Source organism: Ovis canadensis, chromosome 7 (assembly GCF_042477335.2).
Source record: "Ovis canadensis isolate MfBH-ARS-UI-01 breed Bighorn chromosome 7, ARS-UI_OviCan_v2, whole genome shotgun sequence".
In the NCBI taxonomy this organism is placed as follows: Eukaryota; Metazoa; Chordata; class Mammalia; order Artiodactyla; family Bovidae; genus Ovis; species Ovis canadensis.
In genome coordinates, this window is record NC_091251.1 from 75,555,375 (window position 1) to 75,569,257 (window position 13,883).

General features: G+C 42.1%; 1 protein-coding gene across 1 annotated transcript in view; it reads right to left on the reverse strand.

The window, feature by feature from the left end:
• Positions 1 to 11,555: 11,555 nt before the first annotated feature.
• SLC28A2 (solute carrier family 28 member 2) overlaps positions 11,556 to 13,883 on the reverse strand; it is a 33,805-nt gene continuing 31,477 nt past the window's right edge. Inside the window, exon 19 of the transcript XR_011258457.1 lies at positions 11,556 to 13,768. The gene's annotated coding sequence lies outside the window, so the exon portion shown is untranslated. The remainder of the gene's footprint in view (positions 13,769 to 13,883) is intronic.

Below are 13,883 nucleotides of genomic sequence, written 5' to 3' on the forward strand. Positions count from 1 at the left end.
ATATTCTCTCATGATTCAGTACCATCTTGTATATTTCCTGCCCCACCCCTGGAATCAGCCATTTTTTTCAAGGACTCCTAGTATGTTAGAGAAGGATGGTATTTGGAAAACAAGATCTGGCTACTAGATGCACTTATTGCTGCTACTAGGGCATCACTGCTTCCAGATTTTTTTCAGAAGACAGAGCTGGGAAGTCTATGAATGTAAGTAGGTGTGTTTCTATGAATTCATACCAACACTTCCAACATCAATACAACACTTCGGGGTTCTTTTGAACCTTGCCTCTTTCCATGTTTCCTTCTCCAACAGTGAGAAATCTGGCTCTCATAATCCCAAATGTATTATTTGCTCAATTGACTTTCTTATTTGCGCAATGTAAACAGCCTCCCAGCCCTGTTGTTTGCCTCCTCACCTTGCTCTTGGACATCACTACACACAACACCAAAGTGCTCTGCTCAGTGCCTTCCTCTCCACTTTGGTGTGTGTGTCCTGGGGTGCAGGACAGCTGCCACGTCACCACCATGCCACTTACTCCCACCATGCCTCCACCTCACTGCCTCCATGCTGGGGAGGAAAGCAAACGAAATGAAAGAGAAGATTGAGGGTTGGGGATTGAAAAAGGACGGCAGATGTTCTCTCATTAAAAAAAAATATATATATATATGTATATATATATATAGCTCAGGACCTCCCTGGTGGTCCAATGGCTAAGACTCCAAGTTCCCAATGCATGGGGCCCAGGTTCAATTCCTAGTCAGGGAACTAGGTCCCACATGCCCCAACTAAGAGTTCATATGATGCAACTAAAGATCCCACATGCCTCAACTAAAACCTGGTGCAGCCAAATAAATAAATTTATTTCTTTTGAAGAAAAGCTATGACAAACAAGACAGCATACTGAAAAGCAGAGACATTACTTTCCTGAAAAAGGTCTGTGTAGTCAAAACTATGGTTTTTCTAGTAGTCATGTATGGATGTGAGAGCTGGACCATTAAGAAGGCTGACAGCCGAAGAATTGATGCTTTTGAACTTGAGAGTCCCTTGCACCATGAGAAGATCAAACCAGTCATTCCTAAAGGAAATCAGTCCTGCACATTCATTGGAAGGACTGATGCTGAAGCTGAAACGCCAATACTTTGGCCACTGATGTGAAGAACTGACTCATTGGAAAAGGCCCTGATGCTGAGAAAGACTGAAGGCAGGAGGAGAAGGGGACGACAGAGGATGAGATGGTTGGATTGCATCACGGACTCAATGGACATGAGTTTGAGCAAGCTCCCGGAGTTGGTGATGAACGGGGAAGCCTGGTATGCTGCAGTCCATGGGGCCGCAGAGTCAGACACCATTGAGTGACTAAACTGAACTGATTTCTTTTAAATTTCAGATAAACAGCAAAAAAGTCTTATTAGTATAAATACATCCCCAATAATTGCATGTGATATACTTTAACTCCTCAAATTGATTGTTCACCTAAAAACTGGGCTCCTTGTATTTTTATTTGCTCAATCCAGCAACCATATGACCATATTGTGAAAGGTTTTAATAAATATAAGAATTCAGACTTCATTCCATAGCTAACAAGGATCCATGAAGACTGTAGCACAAAGAAGGGGCCATAGTAAAATGGTATTTGAGACCAGCCAGAAGACAACATAATGGACATGAAATTTTAGCAAGCTCTGGGAGTTGGTGATGGACATGAGTTTGAGCAAACTCCAGGAGTTGGTGATGGACATGAAATTTTAGCAAGCTCCGGGAGTTGAAGATGGACATGAGTTTGAGCAAGCTCCGGGAGTTGGTGATGGACAGGGAAGCCTGGCATGCTGCAGTCCATGGGGTCGCAAAGAGTTGGACATGACTGAGCAACTGAACTGAACTGAACTAAGAAGACAACAGCAACTGTCCTGGTAGGAAATTCTGAGATATAAGACAAGGATGGTAGAAGGAAAGAAAAAGGGTAGGATCTTGTGACTGGTTACAAATAGGCAGATGAAGAATGAGAAATCCAATATGACAGATGTTTAGTCTGGATGTCTAGAAGAATGACAGCTACTGATGGAAAGAGACAGGTCTGGAGGAGGAACTGCTTCGGGAAGAAACAAAACTAGGCTTTGAGATGATGCTTGTATATGTAAGTGAATGTTAAAACAGGAAAAAATAAGTCACCTCTTCTTCAGCACCTTCTCCCGGGCACTGCAAAGATGGGATGTTACTCCTTATCCTCACAGCCACTTTGCGGGGGAGGTATTATCACCACAGTTTTCTTATGGACAAAACCAATGTCACCGGCAGGCGGCAGAGTTAGGATTTAAAGTCCCAGGTCATCTAACTAAAGTCTGGGTTTATTTCCTCTACTCCACACTGCCTGGGATTAGAGATATAGAAGCAGAACTCCAGAGAAGTCAAGTTCTCTTGCTCCATCAACAATGCCTTGTTTAGACCCTTGGTTATCACTTCCCCTCCCAGTACCCTCTGTGAAAATGTCCTTCCAATGATGCAGTCATTATTGATGGTGATCACTTAGACTTCCAGTGGTGGTCTTTGGGGTCCAAAGACTACACAGAGTCAGAGAAGAAAGGGACAGAAAGAGTAACCTGTTCTTCAGCTCTACAGCCACATTTCCCCCTCAGTTCTGGAATATAGTCTCTTAAAGTTTTTCATGAATATGGAACTTTCTTTTCTAAAATCACACCTTTCTAAAGAAGCTCAAAACTTGATCATTGGTTCTAGCTGATGTATAAGCTTGCTGTTACCTCGTTTTTCTCTTGCTCCCCATCCCTGACACCTTGGCCCCAAACTCCTCCCCAAACAGTGGAAGTCCTCGTGCATGTCATTTCACGTGTGAGGCTTACCAAAGTCATCCTGTTCCCACTGATTCTCTGAAGTGCCACTGACTTCTCTAGCAGGGCAGTGGTTAAGACTCCCTGCTCCCAATGCAGGGAGCACAGGTTTGATCCCTGGTCGGGAACTAAGATCCCATGTGCCATGTGGTGTGACCAAATGATTCTTAAAAATAAACAAAACAGTTCTAATATCAGTGCTTTTTAACATAGAGTCCTAAGAAAACAAAGCTTGAAGCAGAAGATTTTGTTCTGAAGCTTTGTTGATGGGTGGAATTCTAAGGAAGAAAGTATAAGAGAAAAAAGAAGTGAGGTAGGGAAAAGGTGAAAACAACATAAAGGATGTGTTACCAAGATGGCCATAGCTTCACCGCAAAGCTGGCTGCTTGACCATGGCATTGTGTCTCCAGGGAGGGGGCACTTATGAAGCCATTATTTCTCAGAACAGCCCATCACACAGGAGGAGTGAGCAATGCTGACTCCGTTCATCTCCTGTCTCTCATGGGCTACGTTTTATCCATCCCCAGACAGAACTCCCCTACGCTTCTGGACTGTATTACTCAACCCCCACCCCAACCCCTCCCAGGTAGCTTCTTGGGAAGCCAGAGCCTCTGCAGTCCATTCCAGCCAAACTCCCGGCTCTTTAGTTCTTCCTCCTGGTCAGTACTGCCTGTGGGGAACCCTCAGTTTGTGAGGGCTAGACGGGAGCAGGGGCTGTTGCTTTATGACTGTAGGATAACTGATAGGGTTTCTGTGAGAACTCAGTCAAGTAATACCCAGTGCCTGGCATTCAGTATGCACTCAGCAAATGTTAGCTACTCTTATTAATAGTAATTAAGTGAAACTTTTGTGTATGATCGTCTTGTGATCCGTACACTGTTATGAACATCCTCCTCCAGTCCCTCCCCCTGCTCTAAGCCTTTGTTAGGCACCACGGGACTCAGTCCTCACTCTGATACAGACACATCTGAGTGGTTCAACAATGCCATGGGCAGTGGTCCACAGCAGCGGGGGACAGTCAGGCAGCCAAATGGATTTGCAACAAATTGACAACAGTGGTGGCCACTGGCCAGGCAACACACAGCTATGCAATGGAGCTGAGTATCTTACCTTTAAAATATACATAACTAGCAATAATGCCTTTCATTGTTTTGCCACCTTAAAAAATTATTTTAAACATTTAACTTGTCTCTGAAATCCATTAAGGAAATAAATTGTTATTTTTTTGTTGTTGTTTATAAATCATAGCCATGTAGCTGAAGGATAATTTGCCCATTCATGGAGTCATAAATTTGTTTCTGAAACCATGAATACAGGAGACCTCAAATGTCAAATGAATATCTGAAGGATAATACTCTCTTTGGGAAATTTGCTACATGATCCTCTAAGTTTGGTTAATCATAAATAAATATCCTTCACTTAATGATTAATTCAAACCTTAGTCTTGTCACTGTGGAAAAGAGGGCTCCCTTCTCTATGTTTTCTTTATGAGACAGTCATTGCCATGGATATAAGGCTTGCTTCCCTCGATGGAACAACAGCTCTTGACAAATGGAAATATGATTTCAGCAAAGAAATTGCTGTTCTATGTGTTACAAATGGCTTCAATATTTTGTTTTGATTCCTGTTTAAAATATATGGAAAGGATTTTTATAGTCAAGGTAAATCTGTGTGATGAATGTGATAGACATGAGCCTTGAAACAGTCAAAAGTGAATTTGGGGCTTTCATAAAATATGCTTTTACTGTTCTGTATATAAGAGCTGAACTTTTAAAGATAAAAACTGATAGAAGTTATGATCTAATAAAAAAATATAAGTTGTAACCTGGGTGGTTTCTAGTGAATTTCCTAAATCATGCTTTTCTTAGTGATGATAACAAGTGTTTATCAAGAGAGTCTGGTACTTGTTTGAAACCTTTTGATGGCCTAGTTGCCCCTGCTCCTGGATCTACATCATCTCCATTACCTGAAAACAGCTTTGGCTCCATCATTTCTGATCTTTGGTGTGGTACCTTAAATGTGGTACCCTCAGGCCACCCTCAGCAACTACCAGCCAGAACTAACCCAGTCCTTTGCCCCATCCTTCTGAGACTACCTTTGGCCTCAGGAGAGGAGTTGGGACATGAAGCCAGGTGCCACTGAAGCTGCAGAGAGATATAAGAAATATGTGGTAGAGTTATGCAGAAAGTACTGAACTTAAAGTTGAAAGACAGGAAAGAGAAATAAAGTCAGGGAATCAAGGAGAGAACATTCCTTAAACATCTCTGTGTTTCTATGCCTTAAAGTTAGGAAATTTAATCCCCACAACAATCCTTTAATGAAGTCATTAATCTTCATTAGTACAATTGTGAGAACAGCGGCTCTGAGAGGTTAGGTACCTCTTTCAAAGTCACTGAGCTGTAGATTTCTTAGGGAAAGCCTGTAGATCTCTGTGGTCACTGTGTACATGGATGAGTGGCATGAGACAGTGGTAAGGAGACTGGATGAATTCCTACTTAGCTATTTAAAAAAAAATGAAATTTTGCCATTTGCAACAATGGACCTGGAGGGTATCATGCTTAGTGAAATACGTCTGATAGAGAAAGACAAATACTGAATGTTATCACTTACATGTGGACTCTAAAATATAAACTAGCGAATATAACAAAAAGAAAAGGACTCAGAGATACAGAGAATAAACTAGTAGGGGGATCGGCCATTAAGAGATACAAACTACTATTCATAAAGTGAATAAGCTACAAGGATATATCGTATACAAGGAATATAGCCAATATTTACTTGTTATTTATTGATTTTTTATTTTTGGCTGTGCTGGGTCTTTATGATGCCATGATGTTCGTTTTCTGAATGTTGAGCTTTAGGCCAATTTTTCACTCTCCACTTTCACTTTCATCAAGAGGCTTTTTAGCTCCCCTTCACTTTCCACCATAAGGGTGGTGTCATCTGCATATCTGAGGTTATTGATAGTTCTCCCGGCAATCTTGATTCCAGCTTGTGTTTCTTCCAGTCCAGCATTTCTCATGATGTACTCTGCATAGAAGTTAAATAAGCAGGGTGACAATATACAGCCTTGACGTACTCCTTTTCCTATTTGGAACCAGTCTGTCGTTTCATGTCCAGTTCTAACTGTTGCTTCCTGACCTGGATATAGGTTTCTCAAGAGGCAGGTGAGATGGTATGGTATTCCCATCTCTTTCAGAATTTTCCACAGTTTATTGTGATCCACACAGTCAAAGGCTTTGGCATAGTCAATAAAGCAGAAATAGATGTTTTTCTGGAACTCTCTTGCTTTTTCCATGATCCAGAGGATGTTGGCAATTTGATCTCTGGTTCCTCTGCCTTTTCTAAAACCAGCTTGAACGTCAGGGAGTTCACGATACACGTATTGCTAAAGCCCGGCTTGGAGAATTTTGAGCATTACTTTACTAGCATGTGAGATGAGTGAAACTGTGCGGTAGTTTGAGCATTCATTGCCTTTCTTTGGGATTGGAATGAAAACTGACCTTTTCCAGTCCTGTGGCCACTGCTGAGTTTTCCAAATTTGCTGGCATATTGAGTGCAGCACTTTCACAGCATCATCTTTCAGGATTTGAAACAGCTCAATTGGAATTCCATCACCTCCACTAGCTTTGTTCATAGTGATGCTTTCTAAGGCCCACTTGACCTCACATTCCAAGATGTCTGGTTTTAGATTAATGATCACATCATCATGACTATCTGGGTCATGAAGATCTTTTTTGTACAGTTCTTCTGTGTATTCTTGCCACCTCTTCTTAATATCTTCTGCTTCTGTTAGGTCCATACCACTTCTGTCTTTATCGAGCCCATCTTTGCATGAAATGTTCCCTCGGTATCTCTAATTTTCTTGAAGAGATCTCTAGTCTTTCCCAATCTGTTGTTTTCCTCTATTTCTTTGCATTGATTGCTGAAGAAGGCTTTCTTATCTCTTCTTGCTATTCTTTGGAACTCTGCGTTTAGATGCCTATATCTTTCCTTTTCTCCTTTGCTTTTCACCTCTCTTCTCTTCACAGCTATTTGTAAGGCCTCCCCAGACAGCCATTTTGCTTTTTTGCATTTCTTTTCCATGAGGATGGTCTTGATCCCTGTCTCCTGCACAATGTCACAAACTTCATTCCATAGTTCATCAGGCACTCTATCTATCAGATCTGGGCCCTTAAATCTATTTCTCACTTCCACTGTATAATCATAAGGGATTTGATTTAGGTCATACCTGAATAGTCCAGCGGTTTTCCCTACTTTCTTCAATTTGAGTCTGAATTTGGTAATAAGGAGTTCATGATCTGAGCCACAGTCAGCTACTGGTCTTGTTTTTGTTGACTGTATAGAGCTTCTCCATCTTTGGCTGCATAGAATATAATCAGTCTGATTTTGGTGTTGACCATCTGGTGATGTCCATGTGTAAAGTCTTCTCTTGTGTTGTTGGAAGAGGGTGTTTGCTATGACCAGTGCATTTTCCTGGCAAAACTCTATTAGTCTTTGCCCTGGTTCATTCCGCATTCCAAGGCCAAATTTGCCTGTTACTCCAGGTGTTTCTTGACTTCCTACTTTTGCATTCCAGTCCCCTATAATGAAAAGGACATCTTTTTGGGGTGTTAGTTCTAAAAGGTCTTGTAGGTCTTCATAAAACCATTCAACTTCAGCTTCTTCAGCATTACTGGTTTGGGCATAGACTTGGATAACTGTGATATTGAATGGTTTGCCTTGGAGATGAACAGAGATCATTCTGTCATTTTTGAGATTCCATCCAAGTACTGCATTTCAGACTCTTTTGCTGACCATGATGGCTACTCCATTTCTTCTGAGGGATTCCTGCCCGCAGTAGTAGATATAATGGTCATCTGAGTTAAATTCACCCATTCCAGTCCATTTTAGTTCCCTGATTCCTAGAATGTCGACGTTCACCCTTGCCATCTCTTGTTTGACCACTTCCAATTTGCCTTGATTCAGGGACCTGACATTCCAGGTTCCTATGCAATATTGCTGTTTACAGCATCGGATCTTGCTTCTATCACCAGTCACATCCACAACTGGGTATTGTTTTTGCTTTGGCTCCATCCCTTCGTTCTTTCTGTAGTTATTACTCCTCTGATCTCCAGTAGTATATTGGGCACCTAATGACCTGGGGAGTTCCTCTTTTGGTATCCTATCATATTGCCTTTTCATACTGTTCATGGGGTTCTCAAGGCAAGCTCAACATTCAGAAAACGAAGATCATGGCATCCGGTCCCATCACTCCATCGGAAATAGATGGGGAAACAGTGGAAACAGTGTCAGACTTTATTTTGGGGGGCTCCAGAATCACTGCAGATGGTGACTGCAGCCACAAAATTAAAAGACGCTTACTCCTTGGAAGAAAAGTTATGACCAACCTAGATATCATATTCAAAAGCAGAGACATTACTTTGCTGACTAAGGTCCGTCTAGTCAAGGCTATGGTTTTTCCAGTAGTCATGTATGGATGTGAGAGTTGGACTGTGAAGAAGGCTGAGCGCCGAAGAATTGATGCTTTTGAACTGTGGTGTTGGAGAAGACTCTTGAGAGTCCCTTCGACTGCAAGGAGATCCAACCAGTCCATTCTGAAGGAGATCAGCCCTGTGATTTCTTTGGAGGGAATGATGTTATAGCTGAAACTCCAATACTTTGGCCACCTCGTGAGAAGAGTTGACTCATTGGAAAAAACTCTGATGCTGGGAGGGATTGGGGGCAGGAGGAGAAGGGGACGACAGAGGATGAGATGGCTGGATGGCATCAAGGACTCGATGGACGTAAGTCTGGGTGAACTCCAGGAGATGGTGATGGACAGGGAGGCCTGGCGTGCTGCGATTCATGGGGTTGCAAAGAGTCGGACATGACTGAGCGACTGAACTGAACTGAACTGAACTGGGTCTTTATTGCTACTCACGGTCTTTTGCCGGGGTCCAGCCCTGGTGGATCCAGGGAATTCGAAGCGGGGACGGCGTTGGCATGAGAAAAACTTATTTATTTATTAATATAAGATTAGATTAGGAAGAAATAGTGTAGTAAGAGAATTAAGTGGAGAGAAGAGGCTGATTAACTTGGGTTACGTGGAAAACCAATAAAGTTCCAGACAAAGAGCTTGCACCATCTACATTAGGCCGCTGGCGCCTGTTTGAATATCGGAGAGTGCCCCGCCTTGGGCTCTGTCTCTAACGGATCTTAAAAGCCGGGACAAGTAAGTAGACATAGTGAGCCTCCACGCCCCAGATGGGAATTCAGCCTGAAGTTAGAGTAAAGAGGAGACACGGGGGAAACCAATCCAGCGACTGGCTCTCCTTCTATTGTCCTTCAAGGCCTTTTATACTTTTGATTATACATAGAGATCAATGGGTAATACAAAATTATGTAGTGTTCGCAGCCCAGACTCTTTCTGTATATCTTTTTGTATACAAAAGGTCTCAGGTGGTTTACATTATCTTCTGGCCAAGAGGCTTGTTACCACTTTTTGGCTCTCTTCCTTAATGAATGTTAATCTCATTTCCCCTAAGTGTTTTTCTTTAATCTGCATCTCCTTAAAGCGCTTAAGTTACATCTCTATAGAACAAAGGTGCAGTGGGTTATAACAAAGAAGATACTTAACTCAAAGATCTAATGTTGCTAATACCAGGTCTACTACTTGTTTTTCTATATACCAACTATATCTAAAAATAAAGGATATGAAAATCTGGCAGCAAGTATTGGCTCAACAAATGAAACCTTTAATCAGTCCTATCCTAATGATTTTGACTCCTTGGAAGCCCTTACATTCCTAGGATGTTTTAAGCTTCCTGTGCCTCCTGCACAGGAGGCCTCAAACAATCACATAGGCAGCTGTACGAGTCCTGCAGGCAGGCTAGAAAGCCATCAGAGGGGTTTTTGGATTGAAACACTCTTTCAAATGCAGAAGACTAAAGCCTTGAATTGAGTTTTTCAAGAGAATGTCAGAAGAGTGGAAAAGCAGGCAGATTCTTATTTTTGGGGGGTGGATGCTCAGGAAATTCCAGGGGGAAAACCTGAGGTCTGATTAGCCTTGCCATCAGAGCTCTGCCGCATGACATTGTCACGGGTGGAATTCCTCACGCTGGCTCCCGGCAGTCTTTCTCTAGTTGTGCCAAGCAAGGGCTTACTCTCTAGTTGCAGTACCCAGGCTTCTTCTTATGGCGGCTTACTTATCTTGCTGTGGAGCACAGGCTTTAGGGAGCGCAGGCTCAGTAGTTGCAGGATGTGGACTCAGTTGTCCTGCGGGACGCGGGATCTTAATTCCCAGACTAGAGATGAAACCCACGTCCCCTGCATTGGCAGGCAGATTCTTAACCACTGGACCACAAGGGAAGTCCCAGCCAATATTTTCTATTAACCATAAATGGAGTATAAAGTATAAAAATTTTGTATCACTGTTATACACCTATAACACCTAAAATACAATATTGTAAATCAACTGTATCTCAATTTTTTTTTTTTAAGACAGGAAAAAAAGAGATTGGAAAGTTAAATTTCACCCATATAGTGAAGAGTCTATACACTGTGTCTTTTCACTAAACTATACTAGCTTAGGTACTTGCTAGCTCTGTAACCAAGGGCAAGTGGACTTATCCTCTCTGTGCCTGAGTTTCCCTGTTTTAAAATAGAAGAGAGAAGAGTGATGCCATCATACATACCACAAAAAGTTTTGTTAGTTCCAATGAACTCATGTTAAAAAAAAAGAAAGAAAGAAAGAAAGAAATTCATTAGCAGAAAAATGCCTTACAAACTCAACTCAGTTCTCCTCTCTAGATGCAAAATTTCACAGTCCAGCTGTGAAATTTCGCAGTCCAGGAGCATACAACATAAACACAACTTACAGAAAATAACCACAGCAGTGTAACTCAAGGTTTAACTGTCTTGGTATATCAAAAGTCCTCCAGCCTACTGGAGAATACCCCAATTGCCACAATTTAATGGAAATGGTCTTGAACTACCATCCTTTATAAAACGAGAAGAACCAGCATTGTTTTCAATGTTTCTGAACTTCCTTGGACTATTTCTCTCCTTATAATTTTTAGCTCTGTTTTACTCCTGATGATTGCTCTTTCTCTGCTGACTCAAATGCTTATACCACACCATCTGTACTAGATACCATCTGGATTCTTGATCAAAATACCACTGGTACCAGATCATATATAGAGCAGACTTTTCCTACAGGTTTGGGGGCAAAGTTCATGGGGTTAAATATTAAGTATCCCTGTTCCTTAAATGACCTTTGAACTTTTCTTCCTGTAAATTCCTCACTGGACATCTATTCACAAACTAACCAGCATCATTCTGCTCCTTTTTATTTTCTTTGGATTTCATTTTCTACCTGCTACCCATACCCTTGCCAAACCTACTATACATATGTAGCAATAATAACAACACTGTACCAGGCAGTATAAGTGCTTTATGTATGTTCTTTCATATAACAAACACTTTCTTTCCCTGTGTTTGGCCCCTAGGTATCCAGGCCAAAACCCTCAGAGCTTCATCTTTTTTGTCTCAACAAATATTAAATGCATTTTTTGCTTGCTTGTTTGTTTCATTTTGCTAGAACAGTGCTAGCTCCTAGAGCTTTGGTAACAAATAAAACAGACTTTAGTCTCTGGCACCATGGAACTCCATATTCAAAGAGATGATAAAAGTAAAGACAATTCTGTTTTGAGAGACTTGTCAAAAACCTTGAGGTTTTTATAATAATCATTTTTATACTTGCTGCAATAGATGACAACAAAAAGACAAATAGCAAAATAAGACAAAAATACAAAGGATGGCACACAGCAGGACATGATTGGCACACAAGTCTTTCAGAAATAATAAATATTAATACTTTAGAAGCTGCTGAGATCATCTGGATTAAACTGGTGGACCCTGAGGCACTAGATTAGAGAGGTAAGGAAGGTAGGGAGGGCTGGGATAGGATGAAAATAGACATAGTGTTTGAGACCCTGGGATCAAATCATGATTCTTTTACTTACTATGTGACTCTAGGGAGCAACTCAATCTCTCTAAGTGTATATTTCCTCCTTTGGGAAACTGTGATAACAACAGTAACTTTCTTAAAGGATTGTTTTAGGAATTAAACGGAGGGGGGAGCAGGGGGAGGGTTTGGGGGAGGGTACACTCCAATCTCATTAAGCAATGCCAGAAGCCTGATAAATGCCAAGCAAATGTTCGTGTATAAAGGAGCAAATGCTCTGCATTTAAGATCCTTACACTTTCACTTCTCATGTAGTTTTTTTCGTATACATTATTATTATTTCAAAATTTCTAGCAATTTATAAAGTGGATATGATTATCATTATCTTCATTAAGCAGAATTGGAAGTTGGGCTTTTCAGATATTAGGAACTTGAATAGGGCTTGAAAGGGACTCAGGCCAGTCCTCTGAATCCAGATCTCCCAGCTCCTAATCTTTTCATTCCAGTCTTAAAAGTCAGTTATTCCCACAGAATATGGGAATATTTAAATGTATAAATGTTTGACAACCAATACCTCAAGCAAAGACTCTCACCAAGAGTAAGTCAGGCATGCAAAGGAGAGTCAGAGTGGGAGTCAAACGCAAACTGTCTACCTCAGCTGCTGTTCTGTTCGGTCACTAAGTCGTGGTCCTACTCAGTTAGGCCTTTAGAAATAATCCGTCAAATATAAGTCAACCTGGTGAAGGTGAAAGTCACTCAGTCGTGTCCGACTCTTTGTGACCCCATGGACTCTACAGTCCATGGCATTCTCCAGGCCAGAATACTAGAGTGGGTAGCCTTTCCCTTCTCCAGGGGATCTTCCCAACCCAGGGATTGAACCCAGCTCTCCCACATTGCAGGCGGATTCTTTACCAGCTGAGCCACCAAGTCAACCTAAATGTGCACAAATAGGGTACCTCCTTACATGGTATACCAGGTAGCCAAGAAAATGAATGAGGTAGATCCATGTGTACTGGTCTAGAAAGATGTATACACACAAAAACAAAAATGGCAGGCAGTGGAACGATATACACGAAGGGGGCTTTATGGTGCAGTGTTTGAGAGAGCAGATTCTACTCATTGGGTGACCCAGGCTGCCACTCTCCTTTCCTTGTTTCCACATCCTAACCAGCCCCTTCCATACCCTCTGTTTCTCCTGGTCCTCCCGATCTTTTCTCTTGCCCATCCTTCCTCAGCCTCCTGTCTCCTCTCTGCCTGGGGCTCCTTAACTGGGGATGGAAACTGGGAGACGGTTGTGAAAGTCGTCAAGCACGTGCTCTTGGGGTTGACCAGCACTTCACACACATCCTGGGCCCGCCCAGCCTGCTTCCACCCTCATCAGTTCAGTCCAGTCACTCAGTCGTGTCCGACACTTTGTGACCCCTGGTCACTGCTGTGCTAGTGTGTGAGTGCCTCTTGGCCCCAGGAGGCGGCGTTGCGTTGGTCCCGATCCCATTCAGTCCTCACTTTTCGTTCGTTCTGCTTGTGAGACTCTCCTGCTGATGGTGTTGTCACACTTACTGCCGGTACAGTGTGGTCCTCTTGTGTGCCAGAGTGTAGATCAGATTCACTTCAAACAGGAGACAGAATGAGAATGCCGGCCCTTACCCCTGAAAGCAGATAAGGAGAGCCCTCCATCCCATACCCTTCCTTGTGTGAACTAAATTTGGCACAGAACGCAGTAAATCCCTGGTTGTGAATTCAGCTCCTTAAATGGTAATGATAGCAGCCATGATCTTCGTCTTTTGAGTGTTGAGTTTTAAGCCAGATTTTTCATTCTCTTCTTTCACCCTCATCAAGAGGCTTTTTAGTTCCTCTTCACTTTCTGGCATTAGTGGTGTCATCTGCATATCTGAGGTTGTTGATATTTCTCCCAGCAATCTTGATTCCCGCTTGTGCTTCATCCAGCCCAGCATTTCGCATGATGTACTCTGCATAGAAGCTAAATAAGCAGAGTGACAATATACAGCTTTGTTATACTCCTCTCCCAATTTTGAACCAGTCCACTGCTCTATGTCCAGTTCTAACTGATGCTTCTTAACTCTCATACAGGTTTC